General features: G+C 43.3%; 1 protein-coding gene across 8 annotated transcripts in view; it reads right to left on the bottom strand.

Moving 5' to 3' along the window:
• CALN1 (calneuron 1) overlaps nt 1-24,508 on the bottom strand; it is a 667,093-nt gene that overhangs the window by 549,660 nt on the left and 92,925 nt on the right. The window contains exon 1 of one of the 8 annotated variants that reach the window (XM_009453339.4): nt 7,548-7,772. The exons of 5 other annotated variants lie outside the window; for them this stretch is intronic. The gene's annotated coding sequence lies outside the window, so the exon portion shown is untranslated. Of the gene's footprint in view, nt 1-5,253; nt 5,343-6,066; nt 6,150-7,547; nt 7,773-24,508 lie in introns of those variants that run through there. 2 more of the 8 variants (XM_016957634.4, XM_009453340.5) reach the window with 2 other exon arrangements.

Here is a 24,508-nt window from a genome sequence, read left to right as displayed (position 1 = left end):
CAGAGATGCTCAATACATTCTGGTTGGATGAATGAAAGCATTTTCAAAGAATCCAGATTTGTGGTGCATGAAATAAAGTAACCTACTTAAATAGGTCTTATTCACAGCAGCACAGTCCCTTAATGAGGCTTTTTAAAATAGATTGTCACCCTCTCCAATAGCCTGGTCATGGAGAGCTGCCCACAGCCCTGCCAGTGGGAAAGCAAACCAGTTATTTAGTCTTGCTCGGACTTCGATTTTACTTCTCCACCCTGTTACCTAAACCAGAAACCCAACAGTGACACCCTCCCTTTCTCCCACTTCCCCACCAATTAATAATCCTGCCAATTTTCCCTCCTATGGAAGACAAGCTCAACATCACTGTCACTGTCTTTTAGCAGAATCATTCCAGTTGCCTTTCAGAAAACAATCTCTCCTGGCCAGGCACGGTGGCTCATACCTGTAATCCCAGCACTTTGGGAGGCCAAGGCAGGTAGATTACCTGAAGTCAGGAGTTTGAGACCAGCCTGGCCAATATGGTGAAACCCTGTCTCTACTAAAAATACAAAAATTAGCCGGGCATGGTGGCGGGAGCCCATAATCCCAGCTACTCAAGAGGCTGGGGCAGAAGAATCGCTTGAACCCAAGAGGCAGAAGTTGCAGTGAGCCGAGATCACGCCATTGCACTCCAGCCTGGGCAACAGAGCGAGACTCCATCAAAAAAAAAAGAAAGAAAAGAAAAAGAAGAAGGAAAACAGTCTCTCCCAATCCCAGTGACTTTTCAGAAACCTACCCCTAGATACAGGGACCCAAAACTATGCCAATCAGATATGTCCTCTGAGCATCTTGAATGCAGCAGAATGATACAGTAACAATAACGGAGGACAGGTGAGCCTAAAATTGGGGCTTAGCCTGGGAGGGTTCTTGGCTTTGCCCAGGAAAGAATTCAAGGGCAAGCCAGGGGTGTGAGACAGCAACTTTTTTTTCTAATAGTCACAGAATATCTATGTATTTATTTACTTATTCATTTTATTTTTTTTCCAACTGCTACCTTGTTTTTTTTCCAAGTTTTATCTTAAGTTCAGGGGTACATGTGCAGGATATGCAGGTTTGTTACACAGGTAAATGTGTACCATGGTAGTTTTCTGCACAGATCATCCCATCACCCAGGTATTAAGCCCAGAATCCATTAGGTATTCTTCCTGATGCTCTTCCTCCTCCCACCCTCCACCCTCTAACAGGCCCCAGTGTGTGTTTGTGCGTCCCCATGGGTCCATATGTTCTCATCACTTAGCTTCCACTTATAAGTGAGAACACGCAGTATTTGATTTTCAGTTCCTGCGTTTGCTAAGGATAATGGCCTCCAGCTCCATCCATGTCCCTGCAAAGGACATGAACTCATCATTTTTTATGGCTGCATAGTATTCCATGGTGTATATGTACCACGTTTTCTTTATCCAGTCTATCACTGATGGGCATGTAAGATGATTCCATGTCTTTGCTATTGTCAATGGGAGACAGCAACTTTCACTGAAGCAGCAGTGTACAGCAGCAGCAGAGATACTCCTTGTAGAGCAGGTCTATTCCCTAGGCAATGTGTGCAAGGTAGCACCCCAGAAGCAGTGCTGCAGTCATATTTACACCCACTTTTAGTTACAGGCAAATTAAGGACAGTTTATGCAGAAATTTCTAGAAATAGGGTGGTAACTTCTGGGTGGTTGGGTCAGTGCCATGGAAAGGGGTGATAACTTCTCGTTGTTACCATGACAACAGTAAACTGACATGGCACATGTGTGAGTGTGTCTTATGGAGAGCTGCTTCCACCCCAGCCCTGTTTTAGCTGGTCCTCAATTTGGTCCAGCTACTTGGACCAAATTGAGCCCCACCTCCAAAGTTGAGTCCCACCTCCTGCCTCAATAATAATAGAAAAGGTTGGTGATCATTTACTTCCATAGCATCCCCTGGGAGAGACCACAAGTCAATTCCCGCCACTGAGATCCCCTGGACTGCCTAATGCCTGAGTATTCCATGCCTGGTTCTTCAGGGATGTTCTTAATCCTGTGAGTTTCCATCAGTATTCCTAATGCGATCTTTGTTGACATTGTTAGCCAGACTTAGTTTCTGTTGCTTGCAACCCAAGGATCCTAACTGACAACTCTCCTGTTTGCCAAATCCATCCCATCTTCTCCATCCTCCCCACCATGGCCTCATCAGCCTTGCCCGGCTTTCAGAGCCAGCTTCCTCCCTGGTATCCATGTTTTTGGTCTTCTCAGTGCCAAATCCATTCACCACGAAGTCTCCAGCCACATCTGACCATGCCATTCTAACGGAGAAATGCCGAGTCCCTGGTCCTGACTAAAGGCCCCCATCTATCATTCTGGTCACTTCTTTTGTACCTCCCTGTCTCAACCTTTAAGCACCAAGAACTCCAAACTACCAGCTGCTTCCTCATATTCTCCACATGTGTTCTAATTTCTCAGACTTTCCCACCCTTTCGTCTGCACCAGAATACCCATGAAAAGCTAACCACGTCCTAATCATCCTTTAAACTCAGCTCAGATATCACCTCCACCCTTGCCTAGCTACCATCCATCTCTGCTCACAAATGTTCAACCCTAACAACATGGTCTGGCCTCCCCACTAATCTGTGAATTTTTTGATGACAGGCACTGTGTCAACTTCATCTATCTATCCGTACCACATAATAGGCACTGAATAAATGTTTGTTGAATGTTAAATGATTAAAAACTTAATTCACATTGAAAAACCCCAGGTTGGATGCAACAATGGTGTTTTCCTTTTCCTCCTTCCGAACCACATTTGGAATTATCCTCAAATTGAGCATTCTGAGAAATCTGCCAATGTTCTGCTAATCTTGAAGGATGGTTTCATAGCTTAAGAGTCAGAACTCACACTGTTTTAACGAGCATCAGAGGCTGTTGCTGGTTGCACTGCTTAATGGTTCTCAATCGTGAAAGGACATTTCAGACACTCTGACTACACCAGCTGAAGCCCCAAGTGAAGCCTATACCAACATGGGTACAGAAAGGGAATATGCAAAAAAAAAAAAAAAAAAAAAAAAAGCTTACCATCAATCATCAAACCAGTCTGGGCTCAAACCAGTACAGGCACACGTGACAAAGAAAGGGTTTTGCTGTGGGATTCTCCTTCCACCCCAGACCAACTGCACAGACACAGCTCCTCCTGTGCCTCAGTTTCCTCACCATGAATGAGGAATGAGCTGCTGACCTAGATTCACTCAACGAACATAGGGCACCCACTCTGTGTCTGACTCTAAACAAATTACTGCAGGTCAAAGGTTCCCAAAATACTTTTCCTAAGGAAGCAATGTGGAAAGTGCCCCGCACATAGGATCGAAACCCAGCCTGTTAGCCTCAAACCGTAACTCTGCTTCTGACCTGCAAGCTTCACAGCCCCAGGAAAAGTGATTTCACTTCCCTTTGTATCAGTTTCCAAACACAAAGAATGAGGATGACATGAGCTCAAAGGTGTGAAAGGGTCTGGCACACAAGTAGGGTCTCAGAAATCTGAATTAAGAGGGTCTCCGAAGACTTTAAACGTCCAAAGTCTATCAATTGGAATTTCTCTCGTAATGAGAACCAGTGCCCCCTTCTGACAACCAGCAAACACTGCATAGGTTGTCAGTACAAGAATGTGGTAAAAGACACCACTGCACACACCATAACAGAAGGAAGGACCAGCCACAGATATCCCACCCCGGCTGGTGACCCTCAAGAGACCAGTTTCTATGAAAAAGAAATTTCTAAATGCGACCCCAGCCCTGCCCAATATTTATGAAGGGATCAGAAGCTACCCACTGGAGAGATAAATGTAAAACTCAACAATGAACAGTTGTCATCCACCCCTCAACGTGTACCCCCCTCCCCTTACAGAGGAAAGGGCATCATGTGTGTCAATCAAGTCTTGCCCATCGTTTCTCAACAGAAGCAGCTGAATTAAATTATTTTCTTTCTAAAAAGCCCTTATCCTGCACCCTAGCCGAAGGCCTGATTACTGGCAATAGTTGCTTTCAGAGTTCAGGGAAAGGTGACATCTTGGTGAACAATTCTAAGAGGATTTAGCTCTCCTCCAATAAAATATCGTGAGGATTGGATTTCCAAAGAGTTTTGTTTTCATTACTCCACTTGGATACATCCAGTAACCAACTTCACCATCGTAGAACAGCTTCTCAGTAAACAGCTTCATGCAGCTATTGCCATGAAAAACCCACACGTCTGCAGTGAACTCAACAAACAGAGCCATTCCACTGGTCTTCCCCCAGGGCAGGCTACTCTGGAAACACAGCTCAGGGCATCCTTGGGGCTTTGGTAGAAGACCCCACCAATTGCCCGGGGAACTAGCAAAGTTATGCAGTTCCTGGAGCCCTGGAATGAATCCTAAACTGGGCGTGGTGACAGAACCACAAGGCCGAGAGGTCTGAGGTGACACCTGGACATGAGTACAGGTAGCAGATAAAAATCAAAACTCCACATTCTTCTTCTTCCAACACCTCCTCCCACCCCACAAAAAATGAAATAAAACCACGAACAAGCCAAGAAGGAGAGCTGGAATGGGGCTTCTATGAAAAACACGTCCTGTTCTAGCCTCAAGACAATTTCACACCAAATGGCTTTAAATTCCTTTCCAAAGCTCTGATGCCCGAATTGAAAAATAATTTCCCTTTTTGAGCAAAAGTCATCAGTTAAAGAAGCAGAACCTGAAAATCCTAGAAGCTCATGAGTTCTCCTATGTGCACGAATGTTGCGTGTGTCTCAACACACGCAGCGCAGAAATCTACCCATTCTTTCTGAGAAGGTCATCCCAACTCTGTCGCAGAGGCTACTGTGGGTCACTCTAGAATGTAGTTATTATCACCACTAAACAGACTTCCCAGCCACACACAGCCGGCGCTAAGCTGCTATTCCCTGAGCCCAAAAAAGTCTCCTTTTTTGCAGAAAACCGGCTCAGGGCCTGGGGATGGCTGGCGCCCCAGTCTTGGCACTCAGGGAACTGCAGGCACCGCTTCACCCAGGAGCTAAGGGCTTCGACCCAAATGGAAGAAAGGCGCCTTCCTCACACAAGCCTCGTCCAAGAAAAAAGAGCAGTGGGAAACGATGGTGGGCTGGTGGCCCGGGCGCACGTGGCCCAAGGCTAAGACGCAAGCCGATCCCCTCGGTGCACGCTCTGTACCCCCAGCCCGTCTGGATGGGGCGTCCCCCGCTCGCCCTCGCCCCAAGGGTGGCCCAGAACTACCTGCTGCTGCCTAGGCGCCCTCGGACCAAGTCTCGGGAAGTTCACTCCGCGCTGCGCTAGTCCGGAGAGACTAGGAACCCGAGTAAACCCAGCCTGTCCGGGGAAGACGGATCCCACCCCCGCCTGGGCGCCAGACCCATCCAGCTGCTTGGAGCTCAGAGACTAGGTCCCAGCCGGACTGCAGAAGCCTCTCTGGTTACCCCTTGCACCCTGGCGCCCCCGGACTCGGGGTGGGTGGCGGCGAGGAGCGTGCGCCCAGAAAGGCAAGCAGTCAGCGCTAGGGGCCGGAGGTGGAGAGAACCCTGCCTCCCGCCTCCCCCGATCGCCATGACTCCGGCTTCGCGAAGAGACCTGGTTGCCGCCGGGCGCTCCCACCTGGGCTGCGGTGCGGCTCCGAGTACCCTGCCCTCCCTCCCCACAGCCCGGGCGCCTGCGGGCGGGGGCGCGCAGCCTGGTGGCCACTGGCGCTTGGGGGCTAGAAGAGCGGCTCCCAGCCTCCAGCCCGCACGGTGCCGGGAGAGCCGAGTCCGCCGCGGCCCTTCCCTAGCCCCACGCCCCCAGGCAGGCGGCCAGGAGCCAGCTCCACGGAAGGCAAGGTGGCCGGCGCGGCCCCCAGCCCGCGGGGTGGGTGCCCCAGTGTCGGCGCCAACAGGTACGAGAGGCGCTGTCTGCCAACCATCTGCCCACTCTGAGCACCAGGGCCCGCGACAGCCCGGAGGTTTGGACACCCTAGAGAGAAGCGAGGACCGAGGGAAGAGGAAAAGAGAGCGCGCGCGCGCGCGGGTAAGCTGGGGAGCCGGCGGCGGCACTCACCTCTTGCTGGGCCGGGGCTCCGCAGCCCGGCAGCCGAGGCGCCTCCGCACCGCGCGGGGGGCTTCCTCCGAGGCCCGCAGGGAGGGGGCGGTGCGGAATGGAGGCGCCGAGCGGGCAGCGCTCAGCCTCTCGCTCACACCCCCAGCCAGCAGCCGCGTCCCCGTGCCGGCATCCTCGCTGCCGCCGGCTACCTCGGCGCCCCCGGGCCGCTCCCCACGCGCGCGCCGGGACCTGCACGAGCCCCCTCGTCGACTCGGAGCGCGATCTGGGCGCGTGCCTCCCTGTCCTTGTCCTCTGCTCCCGTCTGGGGACGTGTGCCCCGCACCCCCTGCACCGCGCGCTCCTCTACCCCTCCCGCTCCCGCTGGCCGCGCGGGTTCAGCCCATGTGCGCGGCTGCCTCGCTGCGCCCCGGAGCCCAGTGACCGAGGCCCCGCCGGAGTTGCGCGCCCTAGAAACTCCATGCAGCTCCGGCCTCCTCCCCAGCTCCTCCCCAGCGGATCCCCCAGGGCCTTGCGGCCGCCAGCACCACACTCCTCGCTCTGCCGGTGCCCGCGTTCAGGAGCCGGGCTTCTGGGCTCGCCTTGGCCGCCTGCGCCCCAGCTCCTCCGAGGGTCGGGGAGCCCCCACCCCCCAACCTCCGCCTCTCCAATGGCTCCCTCGGTTTCCAGGCAGCGCAACCTGAGGAACGCCTCAGCGCGCGCGCACTCACACTCGCGCGCACACACACACACACACGCATGCACATGCACGGCACACACAGGCAGACACGCGGGGGGCGAGCAGGCGCTTGGCAGACGGTGCTCCTTCCTTCCCTTCCCAAAGAGGCTGCCCACGTTAACTCCGGCAAACTGCTGCTCCTCAGCACAGGACAACTCACCCTAGCGCCCGCCGCCTTCACTACTTCATCCCAGGTGCCCACACCCTAGATCCACGATTACACCTGAGCCCAGGGGGAAGGCGGGGCGCCGAGGTGGAGGGGCCGATGGCCGAAACTGCGGGGACCAGCATTCCGCGTGACCGCCCCTGGAGACATCCAAGGAGGCAGGGCATCGCCCACCCACCAGGGATCCCACTCCTCCAGGGCCTGAGAACATGTGGTGTGGTCCCCACTTCTTCCAAGGTCATAGGATGGATCCGATGGGAGGGAGAGGGCGCTTGGGCACAGGTGTGAGCTACAAATTCGCAGACTGTCTGCAACCTGCCCATGCGCTGACCTCTACTGAGTCTACGCCCAGACAGACCCCTGCCCCAGGTCTCAAGGGCAACGCGTGTGCTTGGAGTCAGCAGTCACCTTTCCCAGTCCCCACCTGTCTGCCTCCCAAGAACTGACGGAATACACAGTGCAACCAAGGTTTGTCTTGGCAAGAAAAAGAAAGAAAGCAGCAAGGTGGGTCTCAGACTGTCCCGCAGACAGATTAGACGCTTGCCAGTTCCTTTCTGCTGCCCCCAAGGTTGTGCCAATAAAGAAAGAACAACAAACCTGGCTGAAGCAGGCTAGTCCTTCCTTACAGCACCCTCCTCTCCCGGGTCCCCAGTTTCTTGTCCCCTCTTGGTGGCAGAAAGACTGCTCACCAGCTCAGATGTCTTCAATTCCCAGAACCAGAGAAAAGATACATGTGAAAAATTTCACACCAATCAGAACAAAAGCAGGCAATGCTGCTCTAAGCCTCTCATCCAAACAACTCAGCAATCACCTCTCCACTGTTTGGTTCAACTGCCAGGGAAGTTTGGGCGTTTTTGTCAGCCAGCAGCACAATCTCTGTGTGTGTGTGTGTGTGTGTGTGTGTGTGTGTGTGTGTGTGTGTCTCACCTGGGTGTGGTTTCAGAGTCCCCGAGGCACTCACTGTGGGTGCCACGCCTTTAGCATTTAGCATTTCCTAACCTGTATTATTACTATCTTGTATAGACCCTACTTCCCTAGTAATCTTTTTTAAATATGTTTTTGTTATTTTTATAGGTACATGGTAGGTGTACATATTTATGGGGTACATGAGATGTTTTGTTACAGGCATGCAATGTGAAATAAGCTCATCATGGAGAACAGGGTAGCATTCCCTCAAACATTCATCCTTTGAGTTACAAACAGTCCAATTACACTCTAAGTTATTGTAAAATATATGAGTTATTGACTATAGTCACTGTGTTGTGCTATCAAATAATAGGTCTTATTCATTCTAACTTGTTTTTTTTTTTTTTTTAACCTATTAACCATCCCTACCTACCCAACCTCCTCACCCCCCACCCAGGCCCCCTCACCCTTCCCAACCTCTGGTAACCACTGGTAGATTCTCTATGTCCATGAGTTCAATTGTTTTGATTTTTAGATCCCATAAATAAGTGAAAACATGTGATGTTTGTCTTTCTGTGCCTGGTTTATTTTACTTAACATAATGATCTCCACTTCTATCCATGTAGTTACAAATCACTGGATCTCACTCTTTTTTATGGCTGAATAGTGCTCCATTGTGTACATGTCCCACATTTTCTTTATTCATTTGTTGATGGACACATGGGTTGCTTCCAAATCTTAACTATTATAAACAGTGCTGCAACAAACATCAGAATGCAGATACCTCTTCGATATACTAATTTCTTTTCTTTGGGGTATATACTCAGCAGTGGGATTGCTGGATCATATGCTCCCTAGCAATCTTATAACTGAGATGTAACAGGTACCACTCTTAAGGACTTGCTGAGTACCCCTCCCCCACCCCAGCATGAAAACACAGAAAAATCCTGAGTTCCTTCAAAGAAACTCCAGGTACCTAGCTAGCCCTGAGAAGTAAACCAGCAACTTGATAAACAAGAAGGTAATTTTAGCTTAAAACAATAGCCAAAGAAGTTAAGAGTCAGGAAATGTTTTTGTTCCCTGTATCAGTCTGTTCTTATGCTGCTAATAAAGACATACCTAAGACTAGGTAATATACAAAGGAAAGAGGTTTAATGGACTCACAGTTCCACATGGCTGGGGAGGCCTCACAATCATGGCAGAAGATAAAGGAGAAGCAAAGGCACATCTTACATGGCAGCAAGCAAGAGAGCTTGTGCAGGGGGAACTCCCATTGATAAAACCATCAGATCTCGTGAGACTTATTCACTATCATGAGAGCAGTATGGGGGAGACCTGTGCCCATGATTCAATTTCCTCCCAACAGATCCCTCCCACAACACATGGGAATTATGGGAGCTACAAGTCAAGATGAGATTTGGGTGGGGACACAGTCAAACCATATCATTCCCTATAGAATCTAAACATAACATCTTAGTGTCCTTGAGTTGTTTTTCAGAAACCTGGACCCCCATTAAACTGATCGACTAGCACACAGACCTTGGATGAGAGGGAACTGAGGACTAAACTCTAACTGTGGTTCTTGTTCTAAATTTCTTCCTGAAGGGTCTGGAGGAAGCCACACCTACAGGCCAGAGTGAACATTCTTTTCTGCAAACCCCATATTTTTAGACAAAGCTTTACCTCCTTAACTAATCACAAATCAGAAAATCTTTGAACTCACTTATGACATTTGTAGAGATGGGATCTCCCTATGTTGCCCAGGCTGGTCTCAAACTCCTGGCCTCAAGTAATCCTCCCACCCCCACCTTCCAAAGTATTGGGATTACTAGTCCCAATGTGAGCCCATGTGGGCCTCTGCTCCCAGATGTCTGCTTTTTTAAGTCAAACCAAATGTAGAGCTTTCATGGATTGATTTATGGCTTTGCCTGTAGCCTCTGCCTCCCACCTTTAAAAATCCTTTCCTGTAAGCCAACTGGGTGGTTGGGACTGAAGCATGAGCTGCCTGATTCCTCTTGGTTGGTGCCCTGCAAATAAATGCCTTCCTTTCTCCTGCTGCAAAACCTTGATGCGGATAGCTGGTCTTACTGCACTGGGTGAGCAGCCCAGTTCCATTCAATAACATGACATGCTTGACCCACTGGTTGAGTTTTATGTACCTAGTTCAGAGATGCGCATAGAAGGTGATATGGTTTGGCTGTGTCCCCTCCCAAATCACATACTGTATTCCCATAACTCCCACATGTTGTGGGAGGGACCTGGTGGGAGATAATTGAACCATGGGGGCGGTTTCTCCCATTCCATTTTCATGGTAGTGAGTAAGTCTCACAAGATCTGATGGTTTTATACGGGGAAACCCCTTTCACTTGGCGTTCTCTCTCTCTCTCTCTCGTCTGCTGCCATGTGAGATGTGTCTGTGCCTTTGGCCTTCCACCATGATTGTGAGGCCTCCCCAGCCATGTGGAACTATGAGTCCATTAAATCTTTCTTTTGTAAATTACCCAGTCTCAGCTATGTCTTTATCAGCAATGTGAAAGCGAATTCATACAGAAGGTATTATATTTACAGGGGTTTCCACAATGGGTCGCAGGCAGATGAACAGAGTTGACAGGATCTCCATAAGATCTTTCCCTTTGATCCCTTAGTTTGGATGAATGCTGCATCATCTAACAATCTGTTGCCTCTGTAAGCAATTATTCTGACACTTTCTAGATGACAACCATGTCACCAAAGTGCCTTGGTAGGGCCAAGCACGGTGGCTGAAGCCTGTAATCCCAGCACTTTGGGAAGCCGAGGCGGGTGGATCACTTGAGGTCAGGGGTTCGACACCAGCCTGGCCAACATGGTGAAACCCCGCCTCTACTAAAAATACAAAAATTAGCTAGGCATGGTGGTGGATGCCTGTAATCCCAGCTACTTTGGAGGCTGAGGCACAAGAATCGCTTGAACCTGGGAGGCAGAGGTTGCAGTGAGCCGAGATTGTGCTACTGCACTCCAGTCTGGGCAACAGAGCGAGACTCAGTCTCAAAAAACAAAAAAACAGACAAACAAACAAATGCCTTGGTAAGTGTAGAGATACACACATGAAGTTCCTGGTAAAATGTAGGGCCCTCCCACATAACCAGAGTGGGAAACATTTGGCCAAAGCTCTCATTCTGCCCTCCCTGCCTGCCTGCGTAAATTTGGGCAAGTTGTTTATTCTCTCTGAATCTCATTGCCCTCATCTATAAAATGGGGATAATCAGAGTATCTATTCCATAAGGTTTTGAGAAAATTAAATGTGACTATGTGAAATAGCAGTTCACTCAGTTAACCTGGCTCCAGGCATAGAGTAAGCTTTCAATAAATGTTGGCTGTTGTTACAAGTGAATAGTCAACACAAACACGTATCAAAGACCTTACTTTGGGAGGAAAAAAAAAAATCAAGGATCTCTTGCCTTAGGACACTAAGCTCAGCGAGCCTCAGAAGTAGAGAAGGCTAGGCAGTGGCTCACACTTGTAATACCGATACTTTGGAAGGTCTAGGTGGGAGGATTACTGGAGGTTGGGAATTTGAGACCAGCCAGCCTGGGCAACATAGGGAGACCCCACCTCTACAAAAAATGATTTGCAAAATTAGCCAGGTGTGGTAGCATGTGCCTGTAGTCCTAACTACTCAGGAGGCTAAGGCAGAGGATGGTTTGAGCCCAGGAGTTCGAGATTACAGTGAACTGTGGTCACACCACTGCACTCCAACTTGGGTGAAAGACCAAGACTTTGTCTCAAAAAAAAAAAAAAAAAAATCAGAAACACAAAGAACTAGAGAAGCTGGATGGCAGACTTCTGCAGTTTCTTGGTCTTCCCCAGCTGTGACCATTTTGAGACCTCCATGTTAAGGTGGTTGCAGGTTTACAGGCCCTGGCACTTTTGCTCCAACTTTTATTCAATATATGTGGTCAAAATGTGTCAGCTCCTTCCTATGAAAATACCAAAGAAAATCTTTTACCAATTACCGGGATGGAGGCTAAACTCAACATGGAACAAAATGAACAGGAAGGACTTCTCCTTATCGTGCATTTGTAGCTGGATTTAGCATAAGTTCTCTCTCTAACCTAGAATAGTGCAGCCCTCCAGGAAACAGTGAGGAGTCAATTTCAACTTCCTTCTACCACCTGCCTCTAGCTTTGGGATTCAGAGTTACACAAATCAGACACCAAGACAAGTGCTACCTTGCCAGTGATAATCCTCTGGTAAATATCCCCTTCCCTTATCTTCTTCTATTTTACCATCAGTAAATATATCTACTTCAAGTGCCCAAGACGCCCAAGGGTAGAGGGTGATGAAAAGATTCATTGCACTCTGAATAGAAATAGGTAGAAGCAGAAAAAAAAAATCATTCAAGAAATATATGTTGGAAGGTAAAATTTTTCATGTCTTCCATCAAAGTATGGAATCCAGGATTCACTAAATTCTTTACAACCCACATTCTCTCCTGTGTGGCTAGGGGTTTGCCACAAACTTTGCAGTGGTTTGCTTTGCAGTAATCGATAACCAGGACAAAATTTGGTATCTGGAAGGAGAGTGCTGCTGTAACAATAACTTAAAATACTGGCTTTGGGATTGAGCAATGGGAAAAAGCTATAACTGCCTCGAAAGACTATTAATGAGAGTTGCAAGGACCTTTGGAAAACTCTTGGAGGAAACATGAAGGGCACAGAAAGTGCTTATTGGAAGCTGGAGAAAAGAACGCCTAAGTCACGTCCCAGCAGAACAGTTAGCAAAATTGCTGCCTGTCAATGGCCAGCTGGGTGCGGTGGCTCATGCCTATAATCCCAGCACTTTGGGAGGCCGACGCGGGTAGATCACTTGAAGTCAGGACTTTGAGACTAGCCTGGTCAACATGGTGAAACTCTGTTTCTACTGTAAATACAAAAAATTAGCCAGGCATGGTGGTGCATGCCTGTAATCCCAGCTACTCGGAAGGCTGAGGCAGGAGAACTGCCTGAACCCAGGAGGCAGAGGTTGCAATGAGCTGAGATCAGCCACTGCACTCCAGCATGGGTGACAGAGCGAGATTCTGTCTCAAAAAAAAAAAAAAATCAATATAACCAATGGCAAGGATACCTAATGACCTCATGGATCTGACTAGGGTGATTTCCAAGTGGAAAAACAGAAAATGCCAGCTGGATTTTTCCAGATGCCTATGAGAAAAGGTAAGCAGAGACAGGTTAATTGAAGAAGCAGCTATTCCAGTTTTTTAGCAGAATTAAGATGGAATAGCAAGGAACCAGGGTTTGCTGAGTTAGAAAGGATTACTGTTTCTCTGCTGGGTTAGAAAGGACTACTGTTTCTCATTGTGGTGTCTCCAGGCAAAACCTTTCAAATCTAGGGCAGTAAAATCTGGTTTCTGGGAAAGATGGACTCAAGGACGGGGCTGTAAGATTCTTTGTTAAGGCCTCAGACATATTTAAGGGGATGCCCAAAAGGGCTTCTACATGTCTTAAAGACACTGCCTCACTCAGCAGCTTTGCAGGAGACTAAAGATAAAGAAAGGTCTTTTTTATTTTTAAATTTTATTTATTTATGTATTTATTTAGAGACAGAGTTTCACTCTGTTATCCAGGCTTGAGTGCAGTGGCATGATTTCAGAGAGGAAAAGAGAGACAGGGAGAAAAAGAGAGGTTCCGGGCCTGTCTGCAGCTACTCAAGCCCCTGCTGTGAGCATCTTCCCAGAGAAGGCTACAGATTCTGTTGGAGAGAGACAAGCCACCCCCACCATGGGCTATGTGAATTCCCAATCCACAGAACCACAAGAGGCAGTCATAAATTTTTGTTTTAAGTAACTTCGTTTGGGGATGAATTTTTGTTATGCAGCAATAAATAACCAGAAAAATTAAATTTACTAAATTAGAAAAATGTCAAAAAATATGTTGTAAAGTGAAAAAAGTTAATGGCAAAACAACATGTATGGTGCCACTTTTGAAAAAGAAAACTTTGTATATGGGATCCGCGTACACATATGTGCACAGAATATAATTCCAATGCTTTCTGTTAACTAACTCTGGAGAACAAGTATTGAGGGGATAAATATATATATATTTATTTATATATTCTATTTATATGTAAATATTTATTTATGTATTTTATGTATATATATAAATTTAAATATATATTTATATTTATATATTTTTATTTATATAAATATATATTTTATTTATGTATAATTATTTACATTTTTATTTATATATGCTTATTATATAAATGGCTTTTTATAAATGGAATATAAATGGCTTTTTGCTTTTTCAAAAAAATTTTCAAAACGTATATTAACCAGCCAAAAAAATGAAATCTAGGTTAAATATTATACATTAAAAAATATAAGTATATATAGCATATATTTATATAACATATAAATATATAAATAGCATATATTTATAGCATATATAAATGTATATGTGAACATATATTTATTCATATATGAATTATTTTATGTGGTATTTATATTTAAATATTTATAAAAATAATGATATATAATACATTATATATGTACAATATAATGGCACATGTTATATATTATATCGTATGTACTGTTATATTCATGCATGTTATGTATAATTATACATATTATATAATTATGTTATACAAAGTTACATAATATATGTATTAGATACTATTATATAATGCCAAAAGAAAAGAACATCTTACAGATCTTAAGAGCATCACAGGCATAGAAGGAAAAGGAAACCTTGGAAAGTGGAGGCGTCATTGTGCTCCATTGTCCCCTTAAAGGCATTCATCCACCTGTGTTTGAAACTGCACATGGTGAATGGTTAAAAAAAAAAAATAGCAAGAGAAGGAAAGAAAGAAGAAAGTGGAAGGAAAGAAAGAGAAGGAAGGAAGGAAGGAGAAAGAAAAAAGGAAAAGGGAAGGAAGGAAGGAAAGAAAGAAGAGAAAGAAAGGAAGGAGGGAAAGAGAGAAAGACAAAAAGACGAAAGAGAGGGAAGGGAAGGGAAGGGAGAGAGGGAGAGAGGAAGGGAGGGAGGAAGGGAGGAAGGAAATAAGGAAGGGAGGGAAGGAGGAAGGAAAGAAGAAAGGGAGGGAGGGAAGGGAAGGAAAGGAAGAAAAAGCAAGGGAGGAAGGAACCAAGCAGCAGGAAGGAGAATTCTTGGGAAATTGGAGTCTATAACCTCCCTAGGAGGAGGGGCACTGATAAACACCCCAGGGTTTCAGTTGAACCTTTTGAAATACTACATGCATTAAGATTAAGGGCAAACCAAAAGCCTTTGGAGAATCAAGTTCAGCCTTAAATTATCTCAATAATTGATTAGCTAAAAATGATCTTTACGTACCCTAAACGCCTGCCGGATGAAAAGTTAAATCTCTCTGAGAGAGAACAAATGTATAGCCACTATAATTTTTTAAATATAACGTGGCATTTAATCAAAAATCAACAGGCATGTCCGGAATAAAGAGAAACAGCAGACAACAGGAAAATCAAACATAGGAAATTCAGATACTGGATTTATATAAAACAGACATTAAAACAATTGTATAGATGTTTAAGAAAATGAATGACAAGATAAATTCACCGGTGAATAGCTAAAGTCTATTTATTTATTCTTAATTTCTTTCTAATTCAATAATTTAACTTTTACTTTTTATTAAAGTGATCCATAATTTTTAAAGGTCAAATGGTAATTTGTTATGCAGAAATAGAATTTAAAAATAAACATCAAACAGTTCCAAAAGGTCAATTGTGCAAAATGGTGTTCTCTCTTTCCTCCTCCTCCATTCCTTTTTCCCAAAGATAACCACTTTCAACTAGTCAGTTACCTCTTTGGATAATTATATCCATATTTCTAAATAAGTGATTTTTTAAAAAATATTTATTTTCTTTTCTGATTAAAACACCTAACTGAAGGATGAAGATGTAATACTCTTACTTGTTTCTCCAATCCACACACATACATTCTGTCCTGATTCTCCCATATATAATTTTTAATTTGATCTCCATTCAGTTAAAATTTATTTATTATTTATTTATTTGAAACGAAATTTCACTCTGTCACCCAGGCTGGAGTCCAGTGGCACGATCTCGGCTCACTGCAACCTCCACCTCCCAGGTTCAAGCGATTCTCCCGCCTCAGCCTCCCGAGTAGTTGGGGTTACAGGTGCCCGCCACCAAGCCCAGCTAATTTTGTGTATTTTTAGTAGAGACGGGGCTTCACATGTTGGACAGGCTGGTCTCGAACTCCTGACCTCATGTGATCCACCCGCCTTGGCCTCCCAAAGTGTGGGATTACAAAGGTGTGAGCTGCAGCGCCCGGCCAAAATTTGTTTATTTTTAACACAGAATAAAGTAGCAATTCTGGAACCCATCAAAAAATAAATAAAATGCACTCAATAGATGTGGTTAAAGCAAATTGGACACAGTAGAAGAGATTAGCGAACTTTAAAGAGGTCAGTAAAAAATATCCTGCTAATGTGTGAGAAGGAAAGGTGGGAATAGAGAAAAGAGAATAAGAGAGAATTAGAGCACAGTGAATTGTCAAACATGTAACTGAAGTTTGAAAAGGAAAGGGGAGAAAGAATGGGGTGGATGCAATGCTGGCTGAGAATTTTCCAAAACCAATAAAGACATTAAGCCACAGATTCAGGAAGTCCTATAAACTCCGAATAGGATACGTGCAATGAAATCCACATGAAAGCAATCATCCTTACATTTCTAAAACCCAAAGACAATTTTTTTTTCTTTTTTTTTTTTCCTTTTTTCTTTTTTTTGAGACGGAGTTCCTCTCTTTTTGCCCAGGCTGGAGTGCAATGCCATGATCTCAGCTCACTGCAGCGATCTCAGCTCACTGCAGCCTCTGCCTCCCAGGTTCAAGCGATTCTCCTGCCTCAGCCTCCTGAGTAGCTGGGATTACAGGCATGTGCCACCATGCCTGGCTAATTTTGTATTTTTAGTAGAGACGGGGTTTCTCTATGTTGGTCAGGCTGGTCTCGAACTCCCGACCTCAGGTGATGCGCCAGCCTCGGCCTCCCAAAGTGCTGGGATTACAGGGGTGAGCCACCAAGCCCGGCCAAGACAAAATAGTAAAAGCAGCCAGGCCCCCTCTCCTTCACACACACATACACCTTTCAAAGAACAATTTGCCGGACAGACGACTTGTTAACAAACGTAATAAAAGCTAGTACAACTTGCAATCATTGGTATCATCTTTGGTGCACTAAAAGAAAATAGCTATCCACTAAATTCTGAATGCAGTGAACATGCCCACTAAAAAGAAAACGGAGCAATTTTTGCTTCTATGTTACTAGGTTGGTGCAAAAGCAATTGCAGTTTTTGCCATTGAAAGTAATGGCGGTAGGGCGAGATGGCTCAGGCCTACAATCCCAGCACTTTGGGAGGCCGAGAAGGGTGGATCACTTGAGAGGTCAGGAGTTTGAGACCAGCCTGGCCAACATGCTGAGACCCTGTCTCTACTAAAAATGCAAAAATTATCCGGGCATGGTAGCAGGTGCCCATAATCCCAGCTACTTGGGAGGCTGAGGCAAGAAAATTGCTTGAACCTAGGAGGCGAAGGTTGCAGTGAGCTGAGATCACTCCAGCTTGGACAACAGAGCGAGATTCTGTCTCAAAGAAAAAAAAGAAACTAATGGCAAAAACCTCAATTATGTTTGCATCAACATAGTTAGTTTCCTTCCCACTATTAAGAATTAGAAACTAAACAAATGTACAAATTAAGTGTTTTCTGTAATTGGACAGCAGATAGTACAGGGCTGTGATCCATGTGAGAAGAGGTACAAATTACGTGTGTCCTGCAACTGCCCAGCTTTCTACCTGGAGATCGTTTCTGTATCGCTGCAGAGGAAAAGGAAGCCAAACAGAACACAGGGGTCTCACTAAATTGAGGGATCAGAGTTCATGAAGGCTTAGGTAGCTAGATTTTGGGGGGCAGAGAACTGGAGAGGAGAAGGCAACACAGAAAGGTGGAAATTTTTTATAAGGATTTCAGTTCCTAGCTGACAACTAAGATGTGCATGAAGAGACAAATCCCATGCCGCTAGGCAGAGAACAGTTAGTGGAGAGTTGTTAAGTCGAACAATTTCTAGACGTAAGAAAGAACTGGAAAATAGGCAAGTTCTGATGATCCTGAGTGAGAAAACTCATTGAACACCCGGCGGATACAATACAGCCCATATGGATTGCCCCTTCCTGGTAGCAGGAATAAAATAGCTCTAGAATAACAGCTATTTAAGACTTGACCTAACAAAGCTTAAGAGCAAACATCAAATGGATCAAGGTGATTCCCAAGTTACTAATCCAATGCCTAGCAAAGAAACTTCAAAACTCTTCAAAGGACAAAAGGAAAATTCAGAAACTCAACAACATAACACCCACAGTGTCCATGGAAACAGAAGGAAAAATAACAATGGCGATGGAATCTGCAGAAAGGGGCTTTCGAGCAGCTATTAGGATGTTCAAGGATTTAAAGGAAATTGTGAACAATAAAGGAAGGCATGCAAACTAAAAAAAGAAGCAAATAAAATTGTAGTGCTGAAAAATGTATACTTAATGTGAAAAAGCTATTTGAGGGCTTAACATAACATTAGGTATTGTAGAAAAATAAGTGAGTTTGAAAAAATAGAAACTGAAGCAGAGAAAGAATACTGGCTAAAAAAATCTTAAAATCTTTGATGGCAGGTGGGACAATATCAAGCTACCTAACATATGTTCGATTTTAATACCTAAAGCAAGAGAAAAAGAGAGAGAGAGACTGTACACACGCGTGCTTGTGTGTGTGTGTGTGTGTGTGTGTGTGTGTGTATGTGTGTGCTGGGAAGGTTAAACAGAAAAAGGATTTGAATAAATAGTGGCTAATATTTCCCAATTTGATAAAAGCCTAAATATACAGCTCCACGTGACAGAATTTACTGCAAGAAAGATAAATACAAAAAATGCACACCAAGGTACCTTATAATCAAATTGCTGAAAACCAATGATAGAGAAAAATCTTAAAGTATCCAGAAGAAAAAAACATTATAGCAGGAGAACAAAGAGAAGATGTAAAACTAACTTCTTTTAAGGAACAATACAAGCCAAAAGACAATGGAACATTTTTAATGTGCTGAAATTGAAAACAAAAACAGAAATACTGAGATTTGTCATCACGGTTTTGACTTGCATGTCTCTATAGAACAATTAGTGATGCTGAGCTTATTTTCAAATGCTTATTGGCCATGTATATGTCTTCTTTTGAAAACTGCCTGTTTGTGTCCTTTGCCCACTTTGTTATGGGGTTGTCTGCTTTTTGCTTGTTAATTTAAGCACCTTATAGATTCTGGATATTAGCCCTTTGATAGATGCATATTTTACAAATATTTTCTCCCAATTCTGTTGGTTGTCTGTTTACTTTGTTAGCTTCTCTTCCTTTGCAGATGCTCTTTAGTTGAATTAGGTCCCATTTGTCAATATTTGTTTTTGTTATTGCTTTTGGCATCTTTGTCATTAAATCTTTGTCAGGATCTACGTCCAGAATGGTATCTTCTAGGTTTCCTTCAAGGGTTTTTACAGGCCCATAAACCCTTTAGGTTTTGTGTTTAAGCCTTCAATCCAGCTAGAATTGATTTTTGCATATGTTAAAAGGAAGGGGTCCGGTTTCAATCTACTGCTTTGGCTAGCCAGTTATGCCAGTAATATTTATTGAAAAGGGACTCCTTCAACTGTGGAAAGCAGTTTGGAGATTACTCAAAGAACTCAGAACAGAACAAGCACTTTACCCAGCAACCCACTGGGTATATACCCAAAGGAATATGAATCGTTCTACCATAAAGTCCTTTGCATACATGTGTTCATCACAGCACTATTCACAATAGTAAAGATACGGAATGAACCTAAGTACCCAGCAATGCTAGACTGGATAAAGAAAACGTGGCACATACACACCATGGAATACTACTCAGCCATAAAAAAGAATGAGATCATGTCTTTTGTGCAACAGGGATAGAGCTGGAGGCCATTATCCTAAGCAATTTAATGTAGAACAGAAAACCAAATACTGCATGTTTTCACTTCTAAGTGGGAGCTAAACATTGAGTACACATGGACACGAGGAAGAGAACAACAGACACCAGGGCCTATTTGAGGGTGGAGCAGGAGGAAGTTGAGGATCAGAAAACTACCTACCAGACACTATGCTTATTACCTGGGTAATGAAATAATCTGTACACTAAATCCCTGCAAGACTCAATTTACCTATATAACAAACTTGCACATGTACTCCTGAAACAAAAGTAAAAGTTAAAAAAAATAAATAAATAAAATACTGAGAATTTCCTAATCAGCAAAAATATTCTCTGAATTTAAAGGTGATGGCTGGGCGAGGTGGCTCACGCCTGTAATCCCAGCACTTTGGGAGGCCAAGGTGGGTGGATCACCTGAGGTCAGGAGTTCAAGACCAGCCTGACCAACATGGTGAAACCCCGTCTCTACTAAAAACACAAAAATGAGCTGGGCGTGGTGGCAGGCACCTGTAATCCCAGCTACTCGGGAGGCTGAAGCAGGAGAATCACTTGAACCCGGCAGGTGGAGGTTGCAGTGAGCCGAGATCATGCCATTGCACTGGGCGACAAAGTGAGACTCTGTCTCAAAAAAATAAACAAATAAATAAATAATAATTTTTTTAATTTTAAAAAATAAAGGTGAAATAAAGAGTTTTTCAGATAAACAGTAAAATAATTTATAGGCCAGGCACAGTGGTTCATGCCTGTAATCCTAGCCCTTTGGGAGGCTGAGGCAGGAGGATCACATGAGCCCAGGAGTTCAAGACCAGCCTTGGCAACCTAGCAAGACCCTGTCCCTATTCAAGAATTTATAGCCATCAGGCTGAAGTAAATGACAACAGAAACTTAGGAATGATAAGTCCTGGGAATGGAAAACATGTGAATAAAAATAAAAAGTTTGTCATTATTTTTAACTTTCTTTAAAAGGTAGTTTACTGTTTAAGACAAAAATATTACCCAATGCATTTATGGGATTTATAAGGCATGTATAAGTAAAACATGTACGACAGCTACAGCACAAAGGGAGTAAGGAAATGGAAATATACTATTAAAAGATAGTCAATTTATCCATGAAATGGTATAGTATCATTTGATATCACACTGTTATATTTGAAGGTGCACATTGTTAAACCCCAGAACACAAAGAGATACAGCAAATAAGCCAATAGAGAATAAATACAATATTTGAAAAATAATCAATACCAGAAAAGTCATGAAAAGGGAAAAACGAACAAAGAACAGATGAAACAAAAAAGAAATAGCAAGATGGTACATTTACACCTAAATATATTGTGAATTGCATTTAATTTAAAGAGTGTGAACCACTACCAAATTTGGCCATATTAAATTTATAGAGCACTATATTAACATAATCTTTTCAAGTGCTTTTTGAATGTTCATACAAGATAGACTCTGTATCTTGTGCCACAAAATAATTCTCAGTACTTTGGTATTTTAAGCCAGGTGTGGTGGCTCATGCCTGTAATCCCAGCACTTTGGGAAGCCAAGGCAGGCAGATCACTTGAGGTCAGGCAGGAGAATCGTTTGAACCCAGGAGGTGGAGGTTGCAGTGAGCTGGGATTGCACCACTGCACTCCAGCCTGGGTGACACAGCGAGACTCCGTCTCAAAACAAGCAAACAAACAAAAAAAAACACTTGGAGATTTTAAAGTTATCCCATCTCTACTAAAAATACCAAAATTAGCCAGGCGTGGTGGCGCATGCCTGTAATCCCAGCTACTTGGGAGGCTGAGGCAGGAGAATCGCTTGAACCTGGGAGGCAGAGGTTGCAGTGAGCCACTATTGTGCCATTGCACTCCAGCCTGGGTGACAGAGTGAGACTCTGTCTCAAAAAAAAAAAAAAAACTTTGAGATTTTAAAGTTATCAAAATCATACAGAAAACATTCTATAACCATAACGGAATTAAATTAGAAATCAGTAATAAGAAGACACCTTAAAAACTCCCCAAGATTTTACAAGTAAAAGACAGTTTTGCATAATGCGTATGTCAAAGAATAATCACAAAGGAAGTTTAAAAATATTTTGAACTAAATGAAATGAAAGCACAAGGTATTGAAATTGGTGAGATCAGCTAAAACAGTGCTTACAAGGAAAATTATAGCTTAAAATGTTTACTTTACAAAAAGATGAAAGGTTTAAAGCCAATGTTTTAAGATTCTAACTTAAAAAGCTAAAAAGAGAAGAACAAATTAAGTTGAAAGAAAACAGAAGAAAGGAAAAAGGATGGGGAAATCAAATTTTAAAATGGACAGAAAAATGAAAGAAAACATCGTAAAATTAATAAATCTGTAGCTAACTAGATTTGAAAATACGGCAAAAACACAAAGTACCAAGATCAGGAATCACTATAGATCCTAACGATATAAAAAAGAATAACAAGGGAATATTATAAAGCAATGTTATGACAAAAAATGGACAATTTAAACAAAAGAGAAAAATTTTTTTAAAAAACACAAATTACCAAAATAGACCCAAGGAGATATAAAAAATCTGAATATTCCTATATCTTTTAAAGAAACTGAATTCATAATTAACCTCCTATGCCCTCAAAACATAAACAAATTCCTCTGTGCCCAGATGGTTTCTCTGGTGAATTCTAACATTTAATGAAGCGCTAATACCAATCTCAAAAAATGCCTTCATAAAATAGAGAGCGGGAACACAGCTCAACTCATTTCATGAGGCTACTGTCTCTCTGTTATCAAAATCAAATACAGGCAATACCAAAACAGAAAATGAAAATAAATGCAAAAAAAGCCTTAACATATATTAGCAAGCTAAATCCAGCAATATATAAAAAGGATAAGACATCTTGACAAGGTGGAGTTTTTTTAAGTCATACAAAATTAGTCTAAATCTTAAATTCTAAAAGATGCATCAATTTAATTTATCCTATTTATAGAAGAAAAAATTACAATCATCCTAATGCATTCATGAGGAGTGTTTGACAAAATTCAACACCTATTCTCCATGAAAACTTAGAAAATTAGGAATAAAAGGGAAGTTTTTCATCCTGCTAAGGGGTACTACAAAAAAACCTACAGCTAACATCACACAAAATGGTTAAAAACTGAATGCTTTCCCTGTAAAATCAGGAAAAGGGCTTCTATTGAACATTTGTTGGAGGCTCCAGCCAGTGAAATAAGTCAATAAAAAGACAGAAAATGCATCCCAATTGGTAAGTAAGAAGTAAAATTGTTTTTATTGAAAAGCAACATGATTGTGTAAATTAAAAAATAAGGGTATTTGAATGAAAGTGACCTTAACAAGGTCACAGAATACAAGGTCAATGCCAACAATAAACAACTGAAAAATGAAATTTTAAAAATAGCTCCATTCAGGCCGGTCGTAGTGGCTCACACCTGTAATCCCAGCACTTTGGGAGGCCAAAGTGGGTGGATCACCTGAAGTCAGGAGTTGGAGACCAGCCTGGCCAACATGGTGAAATCCCGTCTCTACTAAAAATACAAAAATTAGCCAGGCGTGGTGGTGGGCCCCTCTAATCCCAGCTACTCGGGAGGCTGAGGCAAGAGAATCACTTGAACCCAAGAGGGGGAGGTTGCAGTGAACCGAAATCATGCCACTGCACTCCAGCCTGGGTGACAGAGCAAGACTCCATCTCAAGAAAAAGTCCCATTCACAGTAATATCAAAACCATGAAATATTATGGATAAGCTTAACAAAATAAGTGTAAGTTCTGTATACTAAAAACCTCAAAACATTGCTGAGAGAGATTAAAGAAGACCAAAAATAAATGGAGACCTATACCATGTTAATGGATTAGAGGTTTGATAATTTTAAGATGTCAATTCTCTCCAAATTGATCTATAGGTTCAGCATCATCAATATGCTAATAAGCTGTTTTGCAAAATTTGACAAGCTGGTTTAAAAATTTATATATGTATGCAAAGGACATAGAATAGCCAAAACAATTTTTTCAGAGAAGTTGGAAAGACTTTCTTTCCAACTGATTTCAAGACTTAACTATAAAGCTAATCAAGAGAGTGTGGTTTTGGCACAAGGATAGATGTATAGAGCAAAGGAACAGAAATGATTAGGAATAGACTCACTTGCGTGTGACCAATTAGTTTTTCACAAAGGTGCCAAATTAATTCAAATTAGTTAATTTAATGAGGATAGTCTTTTCATCCAGTTCTGCTGGAATAACTGGATATTCATGTGGAAATAAATGAACTTTGATACTTCATTTACCCTACAGGCAAAGATTAACTCCGAATGGATCGTAGACCTAAATTAAAAGATAAAGCCGCAAAACTTTTATAGAAAACCCAGGAGAAAATTTTTGAGAACTTGAGTAAGCAAAAATTTCTTTTTTTTTTTCTTTTCTTTTTTTTTTTAATTTCCCTTGAGACAGGGTCTCGCTTTGTCGCCAAAGCTGGAGTGCAGTGGCACAATCACAGCTCACTGCATCCTCCACCTTCCGGGCTCAAGCCATCCTCTCACTCAGCCCCAGAATAGCTGGGACTACAGGCTTGCGCCACCATGCCTGGCTAATTTTTGTATTTTTTATAGAGACAGAGTCTCAGCATTTGCCCAGGCTGGTCTCAAACTCCCATGCTCAAGTGAT

The sequence above is a fragment of the Pan troglodytes genome, chromosome 6 (genome assembly GCF_028858775.2).
Source record: "Pan troglodytes isolate AG18354 chromosome 6, NHGRI_mPanTro3-v2.0_pri, whole genome shotgun sequence".
Classification (NCBI taxonomy): domain Eukaryota; kingdom Metazoa; phylum Chordata; class Mammalia; order Primates; family Hominidae; genus Pan; species Pan troglodytes.
Note: the sequence above shows the minus strand (reverse complement) of the source record. Positions and strands in the feature narration are given on the sequence as shown.